Source organism: Orbicella faveolata, unplaced genomic scaffold, assembly GCF_042242905.1.
Source record: "Orbicella faveolata isolate gen_17 unplaced genomic scaffold, um_ofav_v1 contig_26, whole genome shotgun sequence".
Classification (NCBI taxonomy): Eukaryota; Metazoa; Cnidaria; class Anthozoa; order Scleractinia; family Merulinidae; genus Orbicella; species Orbicella faveolata.
In genome coordinates this window covers 21,099,590-21,115,229 of record NW_028301554.1, presented here as the reverse complement: position 1 = coordinate 21,115,229, position 15,640 = coordinate 21,099,590, and the positions used below count along the sequence as shown (strand labels likewise).

Sequence of the window (15,640 nt, the reverse complement as noted above, 5' to 3'; positions counted from 1 at the left end):
GTTGTAAAGTCTGTCATTTTTTCATAGCACATTTCCCAATGCAAGATTAGCCTGTATATAAAAACTGCATTTCATGTGCATATAGGTAGCGTTAAATTTGCTACCCAACTCAAGGAGTCCCCCTGCAGCCCAGTGGTTAGATTTCCGAGCTTCTGTTCGGAAGGGCATGGCGTTCAGCCCCCCGCAGAGGGACTCCGAATTTTTTTTCCTGTGTTTTTTTTTTCTTGAACGTTATTTTTGTTTTTGTTTTGTTTCGAAAAGATCAAATAACGGACTTAAGAAAACTTTTTAACTGATGCAAGGTCTTTAATATTTTCGTAGCACATTTCCCAATGCAAGATTAGCCTGTCAATAAAAACTACATTTCATGTGCATATAGGTGGCGTTAAACTTTCTACCCATTAATTTCAAGGAGCCCCCTGTAGCCCAGTGGTTACATTTCCGAGCTTCAGTTCGGAAGGGCATGGCGTTCAGCCCCGCGCAGAGGGACTCCAAATGTTTTTGGCTGTTTTTCTTTTTTTTAAATAATGGACTTAAAAAAACCCTATAACTGATGCAAGGTCTGTTATTTTTTCATAGCACATTTCCCAATGCAAGATTAGCCTGTCGATAAAAACTACATTTTATGTGCATATAGGTAGCGTTAAATTTCCTACCCAATTCAAGGAGTCCCCCTGTAGCCCAGTGGTTATATTTCCGAGTTTCGGTTCGGAAGGGCATGGCGTTCAGTCCCCCGCAGAGGGACTCCAAATTTTTTTCCTGTTTTTTTTTTTTATTATTATTTTTTCCTACACGTTTTTTTGTTTTGGTTTGAAGATATTAACTAATGGTCTTAAGAAAACTCTATAACCGATGCAAAGTCTGTCGTTTTTTTATAGCAGAATTCCCAATGCAAGATTAGCCTTTCAATAAAAACTACATTTCATGTGCATATTGGTAGCGTTAAATTTGCTACCCAATTCAAGGAGTCCCCCTGTAGCCCAGTGGTTTACATTTCCGAGCTTCGGTTCAGAAGGGCATGGCGTTCAGCCCCCCGTGGAGGGACTCCAAATTTTTTTTGCTGTTTGTTTTTTTTGTTTCATGTTATTTTTGTTTTGTTTTGAAAAGATTAAAGAATGGACTTAAAAAAAAACTCTATAACTGATGAAAGGTCTGTTATTTTTTCATAGCACATTTACCAATGCAAGATTAACCTGTCAATAAAAGCTACATTTCATGTGCATATAGCTAGCGTTAAATTTGCTACCCAATTCAAGGAGTCCCCCTGTAGCCCAGTGGTTACATCAGTTCCGAGCTTCAGTTCGGAAGGGCATGGCGTTCAGACCCCTGCAGAGGGACTCCAAATTTTTTTGGCTGTTTTCGTTTTTGTTGTTGTTGTTGTTTTTTTTTTGTTACTTTCTTTTTGTTTTGTTTTGAAACGATTAAATAATGAACTTAATAAAAACTCTATAACTGATGCAAGGTCTGTAATTTTTTCATAGCACATTTCCCAATGCAAGATTAGCCTGTCAATAAAAACTTCATTTCATGTGCATATAGGTAGCGTTAAATTTGCTACCCAATTCAAGGAGTCCCCCTGTAGCCCAGTGGTTACATTTCCGAGCCTCGGTTCGGAAGGGCATGGCGTTCAGTCCCCCGCAGAGGGACTCCAAAATTTTTTTTTGCTTTTTGGTTTTTTTTTCCTGCATGTTATTATTTTTTCGTTTGAACAGATTAAATAATGAACTTAAAAAAACTATATAACTGATGCAGGGTCTCATTTTTTCATAGCATGTCATTGCTAAATTCAAGATTAGCTCGTCAATAAAAACTACATTTCATGTGCATATAGGTAGCGTTAAATTTGTTACTCAATTCAAGGAGTCCCCCTGTAGCCCAGTGGTTATATTTCCGAGCTTCGGTTCGGAAGGGCATGGCGTTGAGTTCGCGCAGGTGGACTCCTTTTGCCGGAGTACTTTGAGGCAAGGAGCAGGTGATTCCACTTCCAAGGGGAGAGTCTGCAGTTTTACGGGTCAAGCGACGAATGTTTTTGTCACTTATGAAGGCCAAAATAAGGTCATCGACAGGGTTTATGTAGCTACGATACTTTTGTATTGAATCTTTCGTCGTTAGGGGTTAGCACCCGTACAAAAGAAGAAGAAAATACTATTGTGAAGTGCCAGTACCTTCCCAAATTTATGGAGTTGTTTTAATGGCAAAAAATCATTTGAAGACAAGTTGGCGAACTTGGCTATTTTAATTCAGAACGACCGAATTGGAAAGTTCACCTTGCAGTGCTAACCAAATAATACATGTATACCCTTTGATGTTGTACACACCGTTGTATATGGTCTGCCAGGAGACATAATTAAAGATTTCTGTCCACGGGACGTCAAATCCTGCCATCTTGCCGCTGCAAGGCGCGTGAAACTACCTGTATGGTCGCTAATTGCGAACTTGTTCTTTAAGGAATCTCACCAGTTGACTAAATTCACTTAATAGGTCCACTTAAACAATATTTGGCAGAGAAAATTTACTTCAAAGATCTAATTGCAATATTTTTAGACTTACAGACACTGTGGCCATATTTGCTAACGAAGCCCGATTTTTCAGATTTAGGGTGTTCTTCCGGGCATGTTCTCTCCAAAACGAAGTCGGTGACCCCACATGTTTTTTACATTTCTGACATAACTAACTCATCATCTTACAGTGGTAAAAGTCTCAGAAGAAAATCAATGTTGGAAAATTTTCTTCTGAACGTCCTTAAAGGTTTAAAATCCCAGGTTTTGAAAATCAAGTTTTTACGACATACGCTGTTTTGTCATTTTTGTTTCCGCAGTGTGCATTTTAATCCTACTGAAGTTAAAATGGCCGAGAAATATAAGTGTTAAGGATTTGCTTTCTCCCTTAACGCACCCGATATGCTGGTACGATCTGTATACCGGTACATGGAAAACGTGATCCCGCGTGAGCTCCCGGGTGAACTGGTTTTCCCGCTAAAACTTTTCGTGACGTGTGACATGTCGCGAAAAAAACTGGGAACCAAGGAGAATCCAACATGGTGGAAGCTCGCAGTTTTGAGTCGAGGGGATTAAGAACTTATTTTGGTGGCAAAGCTACAACGAATACGTCATCTATGGCATCAGTTGCCTTTAGAAACATCTTATCCTCGTTTGGTTGCATTTGGGTGAAAGGAAAATGGTTGTAGTGGCTGCAGAACACTGGAGTGAAGACCACGTTAATTTACGAGGCCAGGCTTCGTTTTACGATCGCTCCTACTAAAAGGTAAGCTTCAGCACAGAAGCTGTTGTTTACGAAAAATTTTACTAGTGGCTGGCATTTTTTAGTGCCCAAGTTGGCATTTGATTTGGTAGAATTGTTTAGTCCAAGGGTAATCAAGTGTTGCGCTTTTATGATTTTTCAAGGGATGTTACTAAAACGGGGAACGGGGAACGGGGAACGGGGAACGGGGAACGGGGAACGGGGAACGGGGAACGGGGAACGGGGAACGGGGAACGGGGAACGGGGAACGGGGAACGGGGAACGGGGAACGGGGAACGGGGAACGGGGAACGGGGAACGGGGAACGGGGAACGGGGAACGGGGAACGGGGAACGGGGAACGGGGAACGGGGAACGGGGAACGGGGAACGGGGAACGGGGAACGGGGAACGGGGAACGGGGAACGGGGAACGGGGAACGGGGAACGGGGAACGGGGAACGGGGAACGGGGAACGGGGAACGGGGAACGGGGAACGGGGAACGGGGAACGGGGAACGGGGAACGGGGAACGGGGAACGGGGAACGGGGAACGGGGAACGGGGAACGGGGAACGGGGAACGGGGAACGGGGAACGGGGAACGGGGAACGGGGAACGGGGAACGGGGAACGGGGAACGGGGAACGGGGAACGGGGAACGGGGAACGGGGAACGGGGAACGGGGAACGGGGAACGGGGAACGGGGAACGGGGAACGGGGAACGGGGAACGGGGAACGGGGAACGGGGAACGGGGAACGGGGAACGGGGAACGGGGAACGGGGAACGGGGAACGGGGAACGGGGAACGGGGAACGGGGAACGGGAAACGGAAAACCAGGAACCGGGAACTGGGAACCGGGGATGGGAGTCTGGGAACAAGTGTACAGTGGTAACCGGCCTGAGAATTGAAAATGGCAGACAAAGAAAAAGAAAAGGCTTGAAAAGGGAACAATTTGGGGAAATATAAGGAAGAGTTACGGTTGTAAACGTGAGTTTCTACCGGCTGTGTGTCCCCAGATGACCAATACGTTCTTGTTAGAGCAGAGTCCGATTAGTGCTAGGATAAAACAAAGCATGAAATGGCACCCGGGGAGAAAAGTGAATCGGTATTATCACATGCCACCCCAATCAGTCACTACAAAATGTGATCCTCCACAGGAAAACAGGTAAAAAGGTTACGACACGGGCATGCTATTTTAACATGCTAGACAAAAGAAAATTCCTTTAACACACTAGCAGTTTGTCACAATGTACAGCTCATTAAAATTTTCTTTTGCTTTGTATCGCATGATAAAAACAAACGAGCATGTTCATTCTAACAAAGAAGCGTGCCAAAATTTCAGAAACAAAGCAGCAAGTAAAATGACATGCTAAGCGAGTGAGATGGCACGCTTGTAAGCGAGTGAAATGGCATGCCGTATCGAAATGCACAGTCCATTACACTGTTCGAATATTTAACTTACCAACCATTCGATGAAATGTCCACCTTCACAAACTTTTTGTTTATTATCAAGTCAATCATTAAAATCTATTCTACACGCATGATGTCATGTTTTTTTTTGTCAGCACTTTTAAGAATCTTCGGTTATGTAGATTTTACTACCAAAATTAGTTTTTCTTGAGCGTAGCAATTTTCATCCTTCCCCGCATTGTATCCATGTGAATATCCAAACAATTGACAAGGCTACACAAACTGGAGGCACTTGAGTGTAATGCAACTTTCGCTTTAGTACCACAATTGAAACTGCTCCTTGGGTAGCAGCGTCAAAAATGCAACATCAACATCATGCATAATGTTCAAAGCAAACAGCATGTCTATTCTTCATGAGAATGAATTTGCCATGCCCAAAAGTACTTCCGCATGTACAGTAAGGTAGCCTCTCCCAGGCATCAGGTATTAGGCCATGACTCCACGATTCATACACTTATCTCGGCAAATCCCTTAAAATTTTCACATCAGTAGTAAAAAGAAAACCTCCAGAGCCATGGTAATGTTTTGGTAATGTGGGAAAAATAATGTTACCGCTCTTTGCCATCTAATTTCACCTTAGTTTATGTCGACCACTGGTAAACATCCATTTCGTCAAGCACTAAATTCATGACCAAATTAGGAATGAAATGTCAACAAAACATCATGTGATTTGAATTTATGCTTGACTGGTTACAGCTTCGCACAAGGAAGTTATTTGTATTCACTTCAATATTTTCTTTCCGTTTTCTTGTCGACCTGCTATATGAACAGTCTTCTTTGCAAGATAACAGTGTTGGTAGTTTTCTATATGTCGTTTTGTGAAATACCTTTATTTTCCGCCCATATAAACAACTTCCTGCTAACTCAGCTGGTTGAAGTGAATGCGCCTTTGGCATTGCAGTGGGTTTGCTGTTGTCAAAGGATTGGAAGTGGGGTTATTGGTGAGAAGTGACAAGTGTGAAAATAGCTTCTCATTGATTGGCCAGTATGCGGGATATACCGAACTTTGAAAATATCTCATTAATTGTAACCTTCTGATTGGCCTTTATTCAGGATAATCCCGCAAGTTAAACTGAAAATAACGTTACTTAATCTGATTGGTTCACATGTGCAGTATCTCGCAAATTTAGATCATATTTTCAGATTCTATTTTTAAATGAATGTTTCCATTTTTAAACGGAATGGTGTTCTTGATGGTGTATTAACTTTTATTTCAAAATCTCTTTTTCCCAGTAACTTGTGTGCATTTTAATATTTTATTTTCATTTTTTGGAAAATGTTACCTTAAGTAATGAACTTTCATTTGGTTGAAAAAAAAAAGAGAAAATTTTGCAAAAGTAGCCCCTTGAAGGTTTGGAATAACCTTAACCAGAAATGCAAACATGTTCATGAAATATTTTCTCTTTGTTGACTAAATTCTCTGAAACAGTACATGTATTGGAAGCAATTTGTGCTTCAAGTTATAATAAATGTACATGTAAGTATTATTAGTAAGGAGAATTCATTTCCAGCTTGGCACTAAAAAGTTGATTGATATTTGTTTCTCAGGTTGCTGAGTGTGAGGAGGTGAATAAGACTGAATCAGAGTTGTCATCCAAGCTGAAACAGGTTTGTTCAGTTTTTGTGGTGTTTCACAATTAAAAAGTGTTTTTTGTAAGACATGCATGAATTGACTGTCAAACAAATAATTTCCTCACTATAACATGTAGTTTATTTAATTACATTCTTGGTGCTGGTGGGAGAAGGATGGGTTGAAGGATAAAGGATCCTGAAGGTGCCAACAAAGCCTCAAAATGTCCAGATTAGCTAAATTAAAAGGTTTTTATGATTGTGGTGTCTCTACAAAGCATAGATATTACTCCAAATGTTTATTTTTTGTGATTTCAATTGTTTCTGCTTCGCCCATGTAGAGGCTACGGTAACAAAATAACTGAAAGAGTAATGATGTTGACATGAAACTTTGTTTTAAATACAGCAATATTATGATAAATGAACAATGAGCATGCAAGAAATTTGAGCAGCAAAAAGGCTTATCATATTTATTTTGACTGAGAATAAATTAGTCAGTGCAATTTACCCGCTTCTTTATGGGAAGCTGAGTAACAAACGGTTTCTTAACATTGAACTTTTTCATTTTGCAATTATCACAACACACCCCTGAATGGAAAAAGGCTTTATGGGCTTGTTCGAAAGCTAGACTGCCCTCACATTACAAGTAGTTCCTTAATGAGTAATGCCTCATAACACCCTTTCATAGTTTATTTTCCAAGTTCAGTGGCTCACAGACACTTTTATTGGTTACTACATGTAGAATTCTATGTACTCTAACAGCTTGAATGAGAACTGCCTTTAGTTTGTTATCTCTTGTTGAATGATATATAAATGAAAATTTGTTTTTCCATTCTGTATATTCACCGCAAAGTTGATTTTCCAGGTTTTGATGCCGGTTGGCTCCACTGTGGAGTTCTTGTTAAGCGTTTTATAACAATGTTTGCAGCCCTGAACACCGGACGGGAGGTCATGGGTTCGATTCCTGTCGGGAACTTAGAATTTTTCTTTGTCCCACGCTCGTGTCATGTTGATTAATTCACCTTCACATTTCATTACCGAGCTTAAAAATTCACCATCTTCATTAACTTATCAAGGATACTGTAGTTGAATTTAGTAGCTGTTCATGTGAAGGTACTTCAGCTGACCTGGCTTTCTTTTTCAAATGAGAAGGGATGGCAGCCATGAGTTGAAAGTAATGAAGATAATTTGTTTTCATACTTAACTTGTTCTGAAATTCTTCAAAAGTCACGAAATTCCCATCAGCATTTAGGATATCTTGAATAAAAAAGATTTTCTTATTAAATCAGGATTTCCAAAATAGCTTTCCATGAGTCTCAAGAATTACTCGGAAATCTACTTATCCAAGCTAAGTGTAAAGATTTGAGTACTGCAGGAAAGTTAACAAAGGCAAGACCTCCTTCCGCAAGGGGTTGATACATATAGCCAATCTTTTTATTTTGTAGTTCTTGTTTTCCCACAAGAAATTAAAGAGCTCTGCTTGGAAATTTTTTATTACTGAAGTCAGGACAGATAGCATGGACACTGTGTAGATCAATAGTTTTCATTGCTCTAATCCTGTTCATGAAGTTCTGTTCAACATTCTTATTTTGGTTATACGACAGAAAGGTACCAAATGCTTTAATTGGATCTTCGTACTTTTGAATTCCAGTATCTTAGAATGGCTGTGTTTCATTGTGCCTATAACAACATTGCCTTAGTTTTCTTTTTGTTTAATTTTAAGTTAAGTTCTGAACCAATCAATGACTTGGAGATGTGATTTAAGAGAGTTCTCGTTGCTAGTTATTATGGCAGTATCATCTGCGAATTGTGAAATTTTTACTTCTTGATCATTATTTTGGCAACTGTATGCCTCCACAGAATAAACATAGACTGCAAGAATAGACATAGACTCAATCCTTATTAACTTGGGTTGTACTTAAATAAGAGTTGCAGTGTTTTTTTTTTTTAAGGGATGCTGCCAGCATTACATCCCTGACGTGATATCGAAGGCGAAATGTTAGCAAATATCGAACTGGTTATTTTGCATTGACCCTGTTATAGCCGTTACAGGAGCATCGTATTATGTCAGCTATTTTTACACCCAGAACTAAAAAGCGAAACTCTGGGCCGGGTTGTTCAAAGCCTGATTTAGCTAAACCAGGTTAAGCGAGAATTTTGATTTGAGTTTTGTAACTTTGCGGTGAGATTTTGTTTTCTCAAGGCTAACATTCTGCTGCAAAAACATTGATTGATTGCTTAAGAATTAGTTTGTATTGGTGGGGTAGAAATGTTTGGGTAATCCTTTAGGAGGTTGTGAAATTCTTAAGACTCTGAAGCAAAATTTTAAGAGGAAAGAATTATTTGCACATTGTTTTTATGCAAGTTTAGCAAAATTCATAAACAAAATACTTACTAGTTACATATTGGATTTGCAGGCAAGTTGTTAGAGGCATAGATCACAGGATCAAGGACTGTGGACCCAGAACAACCCAGAACAGAGGACAGAGGACCGAGGACTCAGAACAGAGGACCAAGGAGCAAGGATAGGACTAAGGACTGACAACTGTAGATCAAGGACAGTGGATGACAGCAAACCTTGAATGACAAACTTTCATAAGCTGAAAATTAAGGTATCTGGGGTTACCGGCAGCAGAGATGGCACAGTGCACCTTGCCCCGAGGCTTTTTCTCCAGGTACTCCGGTTTCCCTCACTCCTGATAAACCAATATTTCCAAATTACCAGTAGCAGAGATGGCACGGTGCACCTTGCCCTGAGGGTTTTTCTCCAGGTACTCCGGTTTCCCTCACTCCTGAAAAACCAATATTTCCAAATTTCAATTTAACAAATTTGCGACACATTGCTGTGGGCCAATTGAGATGAAAAATTGTTTGATTACTTGAGGTAAACATTAATTTGTTTGCAATGTAATACCAATTTATTACTCTCTGTTAATTTCCTAGTTACATGTGCACACGTGGTTTCGCAGTCTCCTTTGCAGGTGTTATTTTAGTCTATGAGCAAATTGAGGAGAAGCTTTATTTATTTTCTGTCTTTTTCAAATATCTCTTTTTTTAATCACACAATGTCGGTAAAGGGAAATTCCTGACTCAATCAATCAATCAATCAATCAAATCATTTAATCAATCAAAAAATTACTCAATAACTCTATTAATAGTTAAGTTTAAAAGCCCAGGATATGCAGCTAACTAAAATAGAAATTACCAACCTTTAAATTTATCTAGTTACAATTTGAAGATCTTTAACATTGTATTCCAATACCTCTTTGATGCACATGTAACTAGCAGGCATGTAAACAGAGTATTGAACTGACCAGTGTGTTGTGTGGGTGTTGTTCATTTGCAAATAAGTGGCTTGCTTGTCACATTTTCCATACAATTCATTATTCAGTATTCAGTATTCATTAATGTATTTTCATGCGTACAGACATAAAGCAAAAAGAGCCGACATTTTGTTCAAAATTGCCTTAAAAAGTAAATTTTCGCAATTATTATTGTCAAATTCAGAAACGGACAATGAAATTTCAAAAACCCATGCAGAAAATAGACCAAAATATATTTCAATTAGAAATAATATATGAAATGCTCTTTATCCAAGAAAAGAAACCTAAACTGAACACTCAATCCGTCTCAATCAAAGCAAAACTATTTCGTTCTTAATTAATACTCTCTACATTCCACATTGTAGTGTTTTTAATCAGATGCAACAAGACTTTCACATGCATTCTTAGTATATAAAGAACTCACAAGAATCTGACTTTTAGTTTTACGAATTTGAAAATGATAAATCAGCCATCAAAAGGTCATTCAAAATTATTATCGCCAATTTTTATTCTTAATTGTTTGTCCAAATTCTCCAGTACTAGAAAATACAGTCAAAACTTATTTACCATTTTATTTATTTTTTACTCGTGTACAGACATATTGAGTGCTTATCAAAAATTTTCATTTTTAAATTCTAGGATGCTCTTAAATGCAAAGCTAAAAATATTCCTATCGAGTTCTAATGACAATTTATTTCAGCTCCTAAAAAGAAATTGAAGTAAGGTGTTATACTTTTTTAAAATAGGTACAGGCATTTTGGTGTACCACTAAAGAAGTCAGACAGCAGGATATAACCATTACAGTATTTGATTTTACAGAGGCCACTTATTTGCTCATGAAAACTTAGTTTCTCCTTCTCACAAGATTCCTATTGAGCAGCTTTATGGTGGAATCTGTTCACTTCCATTGGTTTTCTTCGGAAATGGTAAATTGAGTTTGGAGTTGAAAAACAATATCTTTTGCCAACATCAACATAAGAAGCCTTTTAAGGTTCTCTTCATTTTTGTCTGATTTTGAAAAAAATATATATGTATGTTGTACTTAAAATACCGTTGCCAAAATGCTGAGCTATTTGCTTTCTTGAGAAAATTTTTTCCTGTATTTACTTTCAAAAATAAAATAAATAATTTTTCTAATCCAAATAAACTTGTTTTGGGAAAGTAGCTGCTCAATAGGAAACTTGTATTCAAGAAAATATTGTACTTGTGTTTTTTTTTTTTGTAGTTTTAACATGCATCGTGCTCTAAAACGATTGGCTTATTCAGTTCTCATTGATCACAATTATTTTCTTTGGGTGAGCAACATTTTCATTTTTGTCACTGACTTTTTTTTTTGTTTTGCTCAGATCAATGGCATGATGTTGCTTGAAACTATGGCATTGTTTTTTTATCACCTTTGAACAAAGGAAGCTTCCTAAAACTACCCTTTTGTGGTAATGCAAGTAAATTTGATTGGCTGATCAAGAAATTATTAATTGAATGTTATACCAATCTTCTGGTTTTCACAAATTTATTCAATTTACTGAAGCGTTAATAGTTACACAATATTATTATTTATTACTCGATCAGTATTACAAAAAATTCTGAGCTACGTTTTCCAAAATAATGCATTTAAAGTATATTCAATTGTAGGATTAAGAAATTATGAAATCAATGCTACATCAATCTGTAGGATTTCACAAATTTATATAACTAACATGCATTTATTGTCATACAAAGTGTTTATTTCTTACTCGATCAGTTTTTAGAAAACAATTTTTTTTCTAAGATAATTTCTTTGCCTCCTTTGTTTAAAGGTGCCACAGCAAGCTCATTAGCACAGAAGTAAACAATTACTAATTAACTCAGCTAAGAAAACACTACAAATTTTGGTGTCATAAGGTCTTTACATTAGCATTGTCACTAACGTGATAAAGATAGGCCAAACGTGGGTATAGTCAGAAGAACAGGGGTGTAGAACAGACCCTTCAGATCTAGTGGGCGTTCCAAGCCAGTCATAATATTGGTATCATAGTACACACGGTACATGTATAACAGAGAGAATATTAACCCTTATGGTGATTCTCGTTAGGGTTTCGATGCAGTAGTTTTCACTAGTTCAAAACCACTTAGGGAATCGGGCATTTTAATCTTACTTTTCTCCAAAAAGTGTTAACTAAGGCAGATTGAGTATGTCTAAGTATTATTACTACTTAAGTACAATTCAATAGCAGAACTAGTTAGTTAGGGTATAATTTTTTTTTTAACTCAAGTGAATAGTTTTTTTTTTTACTGTGCTAATGAGCTTGTTAGTTTTTTCTTTGTGGATTTGATATTTTCCACTGAACTTAGTATATTTCAGATTATTTTCAGGAATTGAGATGGCCCATACACCCGCACACAACTCAAATGGTCAGATTTAAATCTAGCCGATCGATGTCCCTGCAGGGTTGTGGAAACTCTTGCTCTGAGGACGGTGTTTTTGACGTTCCTCTGCAATATTCCAACTGAGAAATCCTGATGAGTTTATTTGTTCTGCTCATTTTTGATGGAGGCACTTGGACACTTTGATGGTGTGGTCGTTTGCTCTCAAGTGGAGAAGGCATCATGGGGGACGGTGAGGGTTTGCTTTTCATGTCTTTTTGGCTTTACTTGACTACGTCAGAAAACCACACCTTTATTCCAATTGGCTTGAAAGATGTTTGTTTTCAATCAGTGTTTCTAAAATTTTTCTGTTCTTGAGGACGTAAAACAGTAGTGCTTTAGTGCAGGTCATGGGTAGTACATTTCCAGGATGTTGGGGTTAGTTTTGAACAATGAAGGTCACTGATCTGGCTTGACTGGAATTTCACAAGCGACACTAGATTGAGCTGATAGTCATCTGGGATTCGTCTGAAAGAGCTGATTCTCGTTTAGGGCTTTTCTTAATTAAAAAAAATAATTTTCTTTTCGTCTAAATTCTGAAGATAAAAACAAATTAGGTATCGAATAAAGATAAATTAGTCACAATTATCTTAAGAACAGAATTTATTAACACTATCAGTCCACAGTTCAAAGAAAAATTAAGAACATTAACCACTTAAAATATAAATTAAAGTTATCTGGAATTACAACTTTGGCTTTTTCTTCTAACTCCAGGAATTAGTTAACCTAAAAGAACTCAAAAGCAGTGTCCCGCGCTGGCGTTACTTGAGTGGTCACGCAACACATCTTCTAGGAGTGTTGCGTGACGATACAAATAACGCCTATGAAGGAGGCTTCTTTTTGGAAAATTTTAATCTTAGGGTGCGTTTCTTTGGGGTGATCTGGATTAGGATCAGTGATCCAAGATCACGTGGATCATGGTGCATCAGAGGAGCCATGAATCCACTCTTGTTACGGATTCATCGGTTCCTTTGATGCACCATGATCCGAGTGATCTTGGCTCACTGATTCTGATCCAGATCACCCCAAAGGAACGCACCCTTAGCTACTAAACATATAGTTACATTTCCGTGATCAAAGTTCAAAGTGTAGGCCAATTGTTCATTTTTACTTCCAAAACGTTTAACTAACCTCGTAAACTTTTTTTGTAACCAAACATATCCATAGTTCGATATGAATTTTGTACGGCTGTTTATCTTGTCCTCTTTAATTTACTTAATCTTGAAATTGGTATTTAATTTATTTCCACTAAACTTAAGCCAATTGCTCATTTTAATTTCCAAAACCTGAGATTTACCGCGGAAACTTTATTTTTTGACTAAGTACAAAACTGTAAGCTAATTATGAATATTGCATTCCAAAACTATAAATTCAACTTATAAAACCAAGCATATATTTCGTGTGTTTTTTTGTTAATTTCGTAGGCCAATTGTTCATCTGTACGTTTTAAACAAACTAAACCTAGAAAACGTTTCTCGTCGTTTTTGTTAATTTCTAATACTTGCTCAACTTCGTTGTTATCCTCGGGAATGCAGCGGCAGTTAATCGTGACGAGACGAAGTAAACCGAGCGGTAAAACCTTTCGTCGGGTCGTTTTTGCCGCTCGGTTTACGTCGACTCATCCGACTAACTGCCCTGTCCGAGGATACTTCGTTGTTTAATGTTATTCAAAGCCAAGATTAACAACGACAAAAGCACAAATAAATTTCAAAATTCAACCGTGTTTGCCTTTTTTAAGACGATTTTAACTGTGAATATTTAATTAATAAGATTTACTATGAATATTTAAACTACGATTCTTTCGAAAAATGTTTGGATTTTTTGTACAAATTAGACTCGATCGACTTTAAATAACTGAAATTAAATATCAAAACAAAGTTAACGCAATTCTAGGTGATATGAACGGACGAAAATCGCCCGTTTGCTTTCGCATTAGTATTTATTTCCTTTAGCAAAATACGCTTAAACCTGAAAACAAATTACTAATCTTTCATCGCTTTAACTTTGATCTTATTTAAACATAGGCGAAAATTCCTAAACTTGTATCAGCTTGGACGTAGAGTTTCAAGTGACTTGTGTTCTTTTGGTAAAGTTTGTGAGAGGACAGTCGGCAGGAGGTTTGGTCGGCAAGTCAGATCAATGATTTTTTACGTTGGATTCTTTTCTTGGCATCCATGGAAATTACTAAAGATGACTTGTACTTTAGCGCTCCAGTTTTCCTTGACCCTCCAACGGAAATTTCTAGATACAGTGCTTGGAACACACACCTTAAATTTTACTATTTCGGCCTTAATTTACTTACGGCTCTCAAAACTAATAAAAATGCTAATTCAAATGGTGTGGTATTATGACGTAGTTGAGTGAAACCGAGGAGGCATGGGGAGCAAACTCTCACTTCTCTCATTATGCCATCTCCACTTGAGAGCAAACGGCCATATCATTAAAGTGGTCAAGTGTCGCAATCAAAGATGGCGGAGCAGATAAACAAACCAGGATTTTAAAGTTGGAATATTAATGAGGAACAGAAGAAACACTGAAACTCAGGGTAGAGTGAAAGCAACCCGACAAGCAGGGACAAGATCGGCTAGATTTTTTAATTTTTTTTTTTTAACACAATAAAAACGCAAATAAAGAAACAAAGAGACAGTATTGTGTGTTGTCGTTTTTACCAGCAGTCCATCTTAACTAACCAGGTAAACACTTGCGTCCATGACTAGTCCCGATACACAGCGTAATCTGTCACGCAACTCGTCCCGCAATCTTCTCGAAAACGGCGCGACAAGTTAATGAAACATCGAGCCGTGTAACACAACGCGCAACGGACAAAACGTTTGCAGAACAAGTCGCTTCAATGGTTCCAGAAAGTAGAACTAAGTTCCAACTTTCTCCAATCGCTGTAGCAACTGTTTCGCATAAATACTATCCGTTGCACGGTATGATAAATGACCCAATGTTTCCTACAACGCACTTGTCACGCCGCCATCGAAAACATTAAGAGATTACTTGCGTAAGAGATTACACTGAATAAGAGGACCACAAACCAAGTTCTGCTTTTAAGAAAACCACTACTTAAAACAATGCTGCCATAAAACTCTCATTGTGCTTCTATCGTGTTTTCGCTGTAGTATTTGCGAGTTGCAAACTGTACTTAGTTGCTCAAGAAGTCGACTTTGACATAAGTTGGCCCTTCCCTATTCACACTTTGCGTAACTGTCAAAGAACGTCTTAACGTAAGCGTGACGCATGTCACGCTATAATTTGGTGACAGAAATCTGGACAATTCTCAGGCGTAAAAATGGCTAACATCAAAAACTCCAATTAGGCTGTCCTAATTTAATAGAAGCAAGCGTGATTGAAAATCCCCTCGAATTTAAGTGAGATGAACCTGTAATTCACTGTAGCTCCTTGAAAATAACAACAAACCCTGCGATAAAATTTCAGCATGTAAAAGAAAATTCTTTAAAAACGCGCGGAACGCGACAATGACTTTTTTGCCCGATGTTGATGTCAAAAGCGTTGGTCCCGAAAAATACAATAATCCGGAAAAGCCATTTTCCCAACTGAGCAACTAAGCACATTTTGTTCCTCACAAATAGAACAATGAAATGAGGTATTAAACACAAAGACGCACTATAAACG

General features: G+C 37.9%; 1 long non-coding RNA gene across 1 annotated transcript; it reads left to right on the top strand.

Annotated features, from left to right (window-relative positions):
• Nucleotides 1–2,997: 2,997 nt before the first annotated feature.
• Nucleotides 2,998–10,301, top strand: LOC149108497 (uncharacterized). Its single transcript, XR_016208881.1, has 3 exons — nt 2,998–3,264; nt 6,255–6,314; nt 8,693–10,301. It is a non-coding gene; the product is annotated as an uncharacterized LOC149108497 (long non-coding RNA).
• The last annotated feature ends 5,339 nt before the right edge of the window (nt 10,302–15,640 follow it).